This window comes from Saccopteryx leptura, unplaced genomic scaffold (genome assembly GCF_036850995.1).
Source record: "Saccopteryx leptura isolate mSacLep1 unplaced genomic scaffold, mSacLep1_pri_phased_curated manual_scaffold_27, whole genome shotgun sequence".
NCBI lineage: Eukaryota > Metazoa > Chordata > Mammalia > Chiroptera > Emballonuridae > Saccopteryx > Saccopteryx leptura.
Window position 1 is genome coordinate 201,941 of NW_027095709.1, and position 12,385 is coordinate 214,325.

General features: G+C 39.5%; 1 pseudogene; it reads right to left on the bottom strand.

Annotated features, from left to right (window-relative positions):
- LOC136386970 (microtubule-actin cross-linking factor 1, isoforms 6/7-like) overlaps positions 1-12,385 on the bottom strand; it is a 54,037-nt pseudogene that overhangs the window by 3,471 nt on the left and 38,181 nt on the right.

Genomic DNA, 12,385 nt, shown 5'->3' on the forward strand with positions numbered 1-12,385 from the left:
GTATAATTTACTGCTTTCTTGATTTTTAGTAAAATTCTTTGCATACTGTACTTACACTAGAATCCAAATTCCTTGGGTGGCATTATTTGTCATACTCCATGCATACTGTGCCCCCACCCTCCAAATCTCAAGTCACCAATTCCAACATAACCTTGTTTTTAAGTAGGAACACAAATCTGATTAATAATGGATATAGGGTCCACCACTGAGCAGTCTTAGGCAGAAATGTCTAAACTGGTAGGTAGATGCAGAAAAGGAGTAAATAATAAAAGCAAATTCTAGCCAAAACTAGTACCCTTAATGCAACTTGACATGGATAGAAAATAGAAATTTAACAGCAGAAAAGATAGATGATTAATATGAAGGCAGTTCTGAGGACATCAGTTTTGCAACTTCCGGTACAAAATATGACCCTTAAAAAAATTTTTGCACACACACTAAGCAGTAATTACATGCCATCACCAAGCACACTACTCTGATACCATAACTGCACCCTGTATTTTGTGGTGATACCTTTCTTTCTTCCATCTTACTGCTGACCACATGCCACTTCTGTTACAGGAGTGCTATGCTCTGTTCTGTCCTTGAGCCAGATGCAGAATCATCACGGCTTAGAAGCATGAGCCTGCCCTTGTCAAGTAGTTGATTGTAAGTCTCTTCCTTGGCTTTGAGCTGGGAATAGAGTTCCTACAAGAAAAGATAGGAAAGATATCAATATTGCCAATTTCCTGAAAGATATCCCACACAGATTTACAAGTGCAGCTTGGGAAAGCTCTTCCAAAACCCTCTCTTTTAAATTCAGATCAACTGCTGAGTAACTAGGGAAAAGAAACCCACCATTCCAGCTTAATATGAAAATAAGTTTGTCACTGAGTAGATGGACCATAGATCATAAAAATAGACCCCCATAATTTAGTTCCTTTTCCTGAATGATTTTCCTAGAAATCATGCCTTTTGTTCTCACTTTCTTGAAATACTGTTAGTATCTATTTGGCTTCTTTACAACCCATTGAAGCAGTCTCTTCCTTAAATTCAACCATGTCCATGTTATGTACTTGTCTATTTGATGCTCTCACCTTCAAGTCATTATTCTTATGCCCTCTGAATTGACCAACTCAAAATTAACCAGCTCACCAATGCATCCCATCACCACAGCTGTCTGTGGTAAGGTATTATAAGCCCATACACAGGCAGCAGTTCTCAAGGTTGTATCCTATTGTCAGTAAAAAGGTACTACTTGCAGACCCAGATACATCTCTCTGTGAATTCAGACAGGAGCTACGAATATGATACGGGATGCTTATGCTCAATTTCAGGAACTCTCTATTACCATGTGTGTGTCAAGCTGTTCCCTAGCAGTTTCAGGAAGTGCTCCTGTGGGCTTTGAGGTAGAACGTTGGGTCTCAATTCTGGTCAGTTCCAAGAGAAAATCTTCAATTTCACTGTGGAAACCCTAGCCTTTTGAGAAAAGATACATTAGCAAGGTCAAGAGTCAATTCTAGCTTCGAAAGTAAACTTTCTAAACTACATGAGGAATCCATCTTGAGGAAGAAATTTTGGGCTGCTCTCAGGCAGAGCTGTTTTGTTGCTGGATTGGCATGGGGCCAATACATTTATTTATTTTTAGAATCTAGCAGAATCCTTCAAACCTCACAGTAATATACATGAGTGGTTTACAGTTGAAAGCAAATGAAAGTCTATTCTTGTATTATTATTAAACATTGTAGTCCCATGGTTGGCAAACTGAGGCTCGTGAGCCACAGGTGGCTCTTTGGCCCCTTGAGTGTGGGTGCAAAAGCCAGCTTAGGAGTACCCTAATTAAGTTCATAACAATGTACCTACCTATATAGTTTAAGTTTAAAAAATTTGGCTCTCAAAAAAATTTTCAATTGTTGTACTGTTGATATTTGGCTCTGTTGACTAATGAGCTTGCCGACCACTGTTAGTTTATATGAACTGTAAACCTACTTTTGCCCACACCAGTACTATAAATATCTGCTATAACTGATGAACTGACTGACTAAATCACTACTAAGTATGAATATGGAGGGACCTGTCTTGATTTAACAAATAACTGACCTTGTAAACACGTTTGTTATAGCAAGGATCTACTAACTTTATGCCTGACCAGTTGATGGCACACTGGGTATAGTGTGGACCTGAGATGATGAGGTCCCGGTTCATAACCCCAAGGTTGCTGGCTTGAGCAAGGTATCATTGGCTCAGCTTACACCCACCTCGGATCAAGGCACGTATGAGAAGCAATCAATGAACAACTAAAGTGAAGCAAATACAAGTTCATGCTTCTTATCTCTCTCCCTTCCTATCTCTCTCATATCAATTTAAAAAAGAAAAGTATCTTGGCCCCAGCCAGTTGGCTCAGCAGTAGAGCGTCAGCCCAGCATGTGAAAGTTCCCATTTTAATTCCCAGCCAGAGCATACAGGAGAAGCACCCATCTGCTTCTCCCCCCTCCCCCCTCTTCTCTCTCTTCCCCTCCTGCAGCCAAGGCTCCATGGGAGCAAAGTTGGCCCAGGTGCTGAGGATGGCTCCATGGCCTCTGCCTCAGGCACTAGAATGGCTCTGATTACAGCAGAGCAACAGCCCAGACAGGCCGAGCATCGCCCCCTGGTGGGCATGCCGGGTGGATCCTGGTACAGCGCATGCGGGAGTCTGTCTACCACCTCCCACACCACTTCTCACTTCTAAAAAATACAAAAAGAAAAAAAAAGAAAAATTATCTTTAAAAAAAATCTACTAACCTTGGATAGTTAAGAGACTAGGCTACAAACTAATCCAAGAAATGCACAATTGAATCAACAGCTGTTCTTTCCAGCCAACTTCCAGCACAGAAATGACCTTCCTCTCAAGACACAGGGGTCTCTACCCCAAACGGCTTTCCCCAAAACATCATGTGCACAGCTCCACCTGGTTACTGTGGGAATGCACGTACCTGTGCAGTGTTGACTGAAGCTGCTGCTCCCGCTCCTCTGTTTTCTGTAACACTGACTCCCAGCATTGGTTCATAGTTTCCAAGCGGCTCCTTCACCTGCTGGCATCATCTCCAGCACTAGATTCAAGAAGTTCATTGCCAGCTTTGTGGACTGTTTCCACCATGGCTTGATGAGCCAAAACATCATTTTTTAGAACCTAAAAAAATGTTGAACAATTTATTCCTATAGATAACATTAAACCTGATTCTATAAGGTACACACAACATTGAAAGGCTTCTGGTGACAATATTTAGTCTGAAACCAAAAAGCTTAGAGATGAAAAATAAAAATACTTACATGGTGCTTTGCAAGCTCCACTTCAATGACTTTTGGATCTCCACTTATTGGTCTCTGAGCATCTAACAACTCTTCAGTGTGAGTCAGCCAACTAATTAGTTCTTCTAAGGCATGTTGGAATTGGCCAAGGGCCAAGAGAGCACCTTCAAGCTTATGCTACCCAGAAGATATAAAGGGAACAAGTGTTAGGAAATTAGAAAACAGCAGATAGTAGTAGTCCACTGATGTAGTCCACCAGCTCCCTTACCTGTCTGTGGGCAATTTTCTCCCCCAGGTTCTCCCAGAGGTGTCAGAGTTCTGTCAATGGCTCTCATATAATGTCTCTGTCCGTGTCATCAGTAGCTTTCTTTAACATCAGTTCACCTGGAGATTGAGCTTCTCCATCTTTATTTGCTGCTGGTAAACTTCCACTTTGAACTCCTGTCAAAGACAAACTTAATGTTAATAACGAGTCTTTAAAAATGAAAAAGAAGCTATCCTCTTTCAAAAGCCATTCCTGGATTCAAACCTTCATTTTGTTTAACTGATCTTTAACATTGTTGAGGTCAGTGCCGACAGGGGGCATGGTGCAGAGTTTAATCACAGTGTTATTCAGCCAGTCAAACATAACCTAAAATGAAAACACAAATTAGTAGTCATAAAACAAAAAACATACAGAATTGGGAGAGAATAAGTATCATCTCTGTCAATATAAGCAGAGATAAATTAAAGTGCCAAACACTGTGTTTTCAGGTTGTGGAGAACAGGTAAAAAAAAATTATCCTTATTCTAATATGAAGATTTAAGAAGAAAAGCAAACATTACTGGGACAGAGTCCACAAAAAACTACGATCTAGAAAAACAAAATATGAATAAAAGCTACTGTTTCTCATGGCCAGCAGGAAAGCTGGTGATGTGCTGAAGCTACAGTGCCAAGCTGTGCTTCAGATGACCTGGGCATGCAACCTCTGGCGAGAGACAGCTTCCACAGTATGGCCTGCTTCACTGTGTACCCACCATGAGAACAAATATGGTGAACACACGATGATGACAACATGGTGAGGAGACTAGAAATTTAGGTGTCAGCGCCTTTCACGTCAGCAGTGGGAAATTGTAGTTAGATATACAGACAGTGCTGAGGTTCTGCGAAGGGACCCCTCTCCGCTGGGTCCTGAATGTGGCAGCACGGAACCCGTACTTTTGTGGAGGCTGCCTCTGGCTTCTTACCTGAAGCGTGTCCTGGTCCTGCACCACAGCCCGCATGGCATCCTCAAACTTGTCTAGCCTCTCTTTCCACGTTTTAAGTTCTCCCAGGCATTATTCATCTAGAGGAAACATCAGTTTCTCCAATTAATACCACTGGTCAGTCTAAGTCCACCAACGTTCTAAGTTCCTTATCCAGGTCTCGCACCTCATCGATGCTCTTCTTCACGTCGGGCTTCTCTGTCTCTCCACAGGCAAAAATCAAATCTGCTCCCACGATTCGAATAAACTCCAACTCCTCATGCAGGCCAACTGTCTCTTCTATAATAGTCTACGTGTAAACGAATAAAACATAAGCTGAAACAGAAGCAGAGCAGAACTTCCCAAACTTTGCAAATTACATCCCCATCAGTAGCAGATGTTGAACAGAACCTGTCAATTTCACAAAAAACCTTTCAATGTTATATTTCACTTAAACAGTGAAGCTTTAGACTCTGGTTATTTTTCATATATATGTATACCAAAAATGTATGTATCAAATATATTTATATATAACTATATATATACACACAAACACACAGACACACACACACATACATATCATATAGAACAATATCTGTAAAACAGTCTGGGAAAAGGTACATGGGCCTTCAATAATTTACCAAAGGTTTTATCTCCCCTACCTCCAAGGAAATTATAATCTATAGCCAGAATTCTATTGCAGAGAAGTATGTCAACAAGGGAGAAATAATACAGCACAAGTCACAAATTTAAGAGCTGAGAGACTAGCACAGTAGGAACACTGGGCTATAATCTTGAACAAAGTCAGTTCTTTGCCAATTTCTAAAAAAGACAGGAGTAGGGAGAAGAAAAATGGCTAAAATAGAAGATAATAGCAAGACAGGGTTGGCTTATAGTAAATGGACAAAATGAGGGGAGAAATGCATTTAGTAAAAATAAAAACTAGGCTTTCCCAAAAGACCAGAAAAAGGTATGTCAGTGTTAACGATTGTTACTTTTGCATGACGAATCCAGAATTTATTTTCTTTTCTACCTTCTATTTTTCTACATTAAAGAAATTTACTCGAGAAACAAAATAATGTACACTATAGCAAAAGCTATATTCAGAAATGAAATCAAAACTAAATATTCTAAGCCTATTTTATTTATTTGAATTAAGTTTAAAATTGATGAGAAAATTAGTTTTGTGTAATTCAACTGCTATATATCCCAGTTGATGGAAGTTATACAAATCTACAAATGGTAAAACTTGTATTTGTAATAAAATAAGAAATCTACTATAAGGAACAGGTATTTTTTTAAACGGAAAATATCCTCCTAAACTTAAAAACACATACAAACAACTTTTCAGACACTCACCTTGGCTAAGCTGTTAACACAACATACTTGGAAAAAGTGCTTTTGTAGCAGGCAAACACAGAGAAGGGGATTGCTTTCTCTTACCTCAGCAGCTTCTACCTGCTGTTTGATGATAGATGGGTCAATGCCTGGGCTTTCTAAGTCATGGACAATGTCCTGGGTGTCTTTGATGGTGGTAAGGAGAGCTGCCTGTCATACCAGAACTTTTCTGCTAGTTCAAGGACATCAAGAAACTTAATTTCTCACTCTTCAGCCCGAGCTTTGATGTCCTCCCAGAAGAATACCATTTGATCCAATTTGTCCTGGATTTCTGAGGGGCAAAAAAGAGGTATGACTAGGACTTCTCTAAGTACTGGAAATCAGCCTCATCAGAAATGTCATCTACTTCTCACTTTTTCATTGAAATTATCTTTTAAAAAGCTCTAACAATTTATATTTATCTATCTCAGTTTTATTATTATTTCTACATTCACATTTTCCACTTATGTTGGTTTCTCACATAAAGAGACCACAGAGGTATTCTTGGAATGAGTTACCATCTAACAGAAAGGTACTACTGCTCAGATACAAACCCCATAACTTACAAAGGGACTGAGATGAGAACTCGATTTCCAGTGTTCCATGTTCAACTTGCTGTTTCCCATGGAAAGTGTTATAAAACATAATTATGTTCTACGTACTATTGATACTGCAGTTCACTCATATTAGGGGTTAAAGGAGCATTTGTTTCCTGGCCTGGGAATCTAACTACCAATTTTAACCTTGCTTCAATGGGGAGATGTGTTCTGAATTCTAAATGATTTCCAAATGACTTTCTGGAATACTCATTACTTGGGGACTTCACATTCAACAAAGCACCGTACCTACATCTGGTGGAGTGCTGGAGGTAACCACAGCCTAGAACTTATATTATTGGTTTTCTTTAAAAATAATTAGATTCATCAAGCACCTTTCGCAGCCAGATCTTTGTCAGCTCCCTGAGATCTCCCAATAAGCTCTTCTCCATGGCACTTCAGGGCCTCAAAGGCAGGCTGAAGTTTTTCTAGCTCCATGGTGGCACTCTCATCGTCACTGAAGCACTCTCTGATCTTGTCAACTTCAGCAGGGATCAGTGCTGGCATATGTAGGCAAGAGGAAAGATTCTCCAGAGTCTCCAACATGGGCTTAATTTTATCATGGAACTGAATACAAGCCAGACCATTAGCCACCATAGCAATACTTCATCTCACTTCTAGAGGAAGTGCTAGGGAACAAGGCCAAGGCATACATCTACTACTGCTGAGGATAAACTGCATATAGCCTTGTCTGATGGCTGTGGGTTTGGCTAAGAACTGTTTGGGGCATAGTACACTGGAGCTGGCCCACCAGAAATAGAAAATAAATGTTTAAGAATCAAAAAGATATTAAGTAATATACCAGGAACATGATGAAAGGGACAACACTATGAAACTGGTGAGACTCAGTGTGTCAACATCTCAGATGATAGCTGCATGCAAAAGATGAGACCAACAAGTTAGATGACCTCCACCAACTATATAAATGGATGGGGAACTCAATTTGCTAAATGACTTCAAGTTTAAAATCATCATAACATGCAATTTAATAACCGCCGTATATAACAGTGAAAAAGGAAAATGTTGGCGTGATGAAAGGTAATTAAGGCAGGCCAAATCTAACCTTATTCTAAAAGAACAATTACCTATCCACTTCTCTGGCACTTTGAATAACGTGACTATTATTGTAAAATTTCACTTACAATGTGAAGCAGAGAGAGGGAAAAACAGGAGCAAAACAGATAAGCTTGCCCCCTAAAAAAGGCTATCTAAAACCAACTCTGGATTCATGAATTAGAATTAGGCTTATCAACTGTATGTGTCCTGTGAGAAAGACATGGTGGAATTTTCTTAACAAAATCACTTTCCATCACTTCCTCACTTCTAGGTACCACCCCAAGTGAAACTGGCATAATAAACTACGCTAATAAAATTCATTCCTCTGAAGTAAAGGGAAATTTCCTGATAGGTCATCCTCAATTCTCAGGTTCATAAGAATACCCTAGTCCCAGTGGGACCTCTGTAATCTGTAATGGTGGGTGCAGTCAACACAACAATGAAATGTGAGGATGTGGGGAAGACAGGAGCAGGCAGCAAGAAAACAAAGTAACAATTCCACAATGTGAGTGAGAGATGGGATGGAGGGTGGGGGGGGGAACTTGAGTAAGTACAAATATTAACCAAGAATATTGACTAAACATAGGAATAAAATACCTAGACATGACAAAAGTACCACTAACGGTACTATATTAGTTGAAAGGTATGTAGTTACATGCTGTAAACTTCACTGCTGGTGGTCTGTTTCCCTCTGGCTCATACTTCTCTCTACTCAAGCATCCTTCTCTGAGCTAGGAGGAGCTAGCTGGTGGCCTCCTGAGAGAGAGAATCTTAATGTTCTGTCTTATAAGTCTCAAAGAAAACAGATTCAATAGGAACTGTTACCCAGAACTATCCCTGCTGAAGGATCATCACAACAAAGTTTTAAGGGAAACTATCAACAGACAGCATGTACCGACTAAGACATTTTACCCTCCTTTCAGCACCAGCACACCCATCCATCACAATGGATTTTTACTGATCCTTACAATGAAAATGCACATCAGCCAAGGTTCCTAGTCTGACACTACCATTGGCATGCTTGTCTAGACATCCTGAGCATGGAGGTGTATCTGATACAGAAACTTCTTGCTTAGACTAAAGGGCAAATGAAGGGTTACAAGGTCAAGCCACACACATACCTGAGCCAACCGGGAAACAGCCTCATCCAGCGCCAGGGCCCGCTGGCGCACCTCCTCTTTAATTTGGGCATACGTGCTTTCTGCCTTCTGGTATTTTTCTTCCACCATCTCACCCTCTTCAGGGTTTAACTCCTTTAGCTGAGGGCCTATCTTTAGCAATTTATCAAGATGAGGTTTGTGTTCAGCAATGGATTCCCTTAGTTGCTATGTAAAGAAATACAGATTAAAATAAGCATTTTTAAACCAGTTTATGTGCTTAAATATTTTGTTAAGAGCTTATACCAACTTTGAGAAAAACAAATGGAATTACTGAATGTCCGAGCATTTCATCATTTACAGAGGGGAAAAGCAGCTAAGCCTTGCCTTGGGTTCTGATTCTCTACATTGCTAAAAGCCAGTTCAGATGTCCCACCAACCAGGAAGCCTTCCCAGATCATGTCTTCTCTCTCACTCTCACCTCCAGTACAAATTTATCCCACCATCCTCTGTACTCATAAATCCTTAAGTGTACTAATTGCAATTTTCATGGGTTAGTGGCTGCCTTCCTCCTGAGACTGAGACAACCAAGCAGGACAAGCTACAAAGAGTCATATTTCTGGTACTCCAGCTGTTCCCTGACTTAACTGATGGCTACTTCTAGTTTACATCCTTCCACTTACAGAAAGACAGGGATAGGGATAAGCACAAGCCATAACCAAATAAAATAAACATTAAGAAAGAACCTTTTTACAGTGGTCATAGCATTTGTGGATGCTATAAATCTTCCTTCCATCTTACCCACATGTGGCAAATGCCTTGTGACATTCCTTCCCAGGGCCAGTTGGGGCCGGACCAAATGAAAAGCCACCAGCCACCCCCAAAGTCTAACAGCACCCCGCCATCACTGGAAAGATGCTACGTTCCCTGGATGTTTACTTAGTTCTTTGGTTACTTCTGCAACACAGGTTCCTGATATATAAAAGTGTTCTTTACTTGACTCATATTAAAGAACAAAGGAAATAATTCAGACATACATTGTTATTGTGCAAAGAAATTTTAACTGATTAGGAATTTCATAATGCAGAACTTAAATAGACTGTGGAGCCCATTCTTAGTTCTGCAATTACCTAAAGCTCGGCATGCTCCTTACCCTCATTTCCTCTTGCTGCAGCCTGAACTGCTCATGATCAATAGCTGGTGGAGGTAACTGTGCTATTAGTGCCCGACTTTCCTCAATCCAGGGGTGAGCTCCCCGTAAGTTTCCCAAAACTGGTTCACCAAGACCCATGCTCACTCTAGGCAAGCACAGCGCTGTGAATTGAGCAGACTAATGGCTTCATATTGCTGTATTAGAGACTCCGTCTTTTCCTATGAACAATAACAACAAAAATACAGGTATATATAAATTTAAAAATCTAAAAAAAGAAATACTAAATTGTTAAAACATTATAAACTAACCTAAATTATAAGCTATTTTTATTTTTATTATAGTTACCTGAATTTTCTAACTTTTCTATCACACACACTCATATATATGTATTATTTGTATAACTTTTAAAATATAAAAGTTGTTTCAAATATAGTAAAATAGCACAAACTCAACACAGCAAAATTAACATTTTAGCAAATAACCTTTTACAACTTTAAATACAGCATTATTGTAACAATCAGTTTAAGACTGAACATCTCAGAGGTTATGATGAAGCTTTGGCCATCAAGTTTCCCTTGTCTCTTTTCCTCTGATAAAAAAGTCTCCACAAAGAGTATGAAGAGTTCTCAAAAAATTAAAAATTGTTTCACTTCTGGGGATTTATCCAAAGAAACCCAAAACACTATTCTGAAAAAATCTATGCATCCCTATGTTCACTGCAGCTTTATTTACAATAGCCAAGATATGGAAGCAACCTAAGTGCCCATCAGCAGACTAGTGGTACAGACATGTGAGTGTGTGTGGAATACCTCTTGGCCAGAGAGCACTGTGCTAAGTGAAATAAGTCAGTGAGAGAAATATAAACACCGTATGATTTCACTTATATGTGAAACTTAAAAAAATCAAAATAAATGAACAAAACAGAAACACAATGTTTCAGAATACAGACTGATGGTTGCCAGTGGGGGTGTGGTGGGGGGTTTCTGAGGACCGGGTGAAAGAGGTAAAGGGATTAAGAAGTTCAGTTTGATAGTTACAAAATAGTCATGGAATAGACAGCACAGTATAGAAAACATAATCAATAATATTGTAAGAACTATTAACGGCACCAGGTGGGTACTAAAAATATCGAGGGACATACTTTGTAAAGTATATGACTGTCTAACCACTATGCAGTATACCTGAAACTAACAAAATAATACTGAATGTAAGATGTAACTGGAAAAAAAGTCTCCACCAACCTGGCATTTATGCTTTATATGTTTAAAATGAGTAGCATAATCAACTTACAAATATTTCTGAGGAAATAATGGTTACCTATACCCTTTATATAAAAAGAAACTGATATACAAACTAACTCTTGGCCAAGCTTTAGAAATAAGTATAATATTTTAGAAGGACCTGAAAAAAAATAGTATCGGCATACGATTCTGAAAAATCTATCACAGATTTTTGAAACAGTAACTCAAAGGTCACTCCTTACGGACTTAGGACAAGTAGCAATTTCTTGGTTTAAAGAAGATGGATCTGTACTACATTTCACATTATACAGTATGGCTGTTTAGACATTTGTGAACAGTGTTAGGAGTATGAATGCCCCAGAACATCAGGTTTGGTCTTTAACACAATTATTAGTAATGGAGGAAAAATAAAACATAATTAAACTAAAACTTATTATAATTTCACAACTGTATTTCTAATTCACCAAAATCAAGACAAGAATATAGCGTGAATAAATAAATACAATTTACCTGTAACACAGCTTTTTGCTCTTCTCCACATGTGCCAAAGATTTCACCACGATAACCGAAGACTTCATCCATTGAATCTTTTTGTCAAATTTTGTGAATGGAGAAAGCCTTTAAGAAAAAAGTAAACTACAGTTAGGAAGTAAAAGAACCCCAAGGCTGTGTCAGCAAAAAGTCAGACACACCTATAAAAATTCTTTGCTTTAATAAAGCCACATAAAAAATTGTTGTTGAGCTTGACCAGTGGTGGCACAGTGGACAGACAGCACATCGACCTGGGACACTGAGGTCCCAGGTTCGAAACCTCATGATCACTGGCCTGAATGTGAGGCTGCCAGCTTAAGCATGGAATCACAGACAAGATCCCATGGTTGCCTGACCAGGCGGTGGTGTAGTGGATAGAGTGTCAGACTGGGGTGCAGAGGACCCAGGTTAGGGACCCCGAGGTCAACAACTTGAGTGCAGGCTCATCTGGTTTGAGCAAAAGCTCACCAGCTTGAACCCAAGGTCACTGGCTCCAGCAAGGGGTACTCAGTCTGCTGAAGATGTGCAGTCAAGGCACATATGAGAAAGCAATCAATGAACAACTAAGGTGTTGCAACGTGCAACGAAAAACTAATGATTGATGCTTCTCATCTCTCTCCATTCCTGTCTGTCTGTCCCTGTCTCTCCCTTTCTCTGACTCTCTCTCTGTCTCTGTAAAAAATAAATAAATAAAATTTAAAAAAAAGATTCCATGTTTGCTGGCTGGAGCCCCCTGGTCAAGGCATGTATGAGAAGTAATCAATGAACAGCTAAGGTGCCACAACTATGAGTTGATGCTTCTCATCTCTCTTGCAAAAAATAAATAAATAAAATTGCTATAAT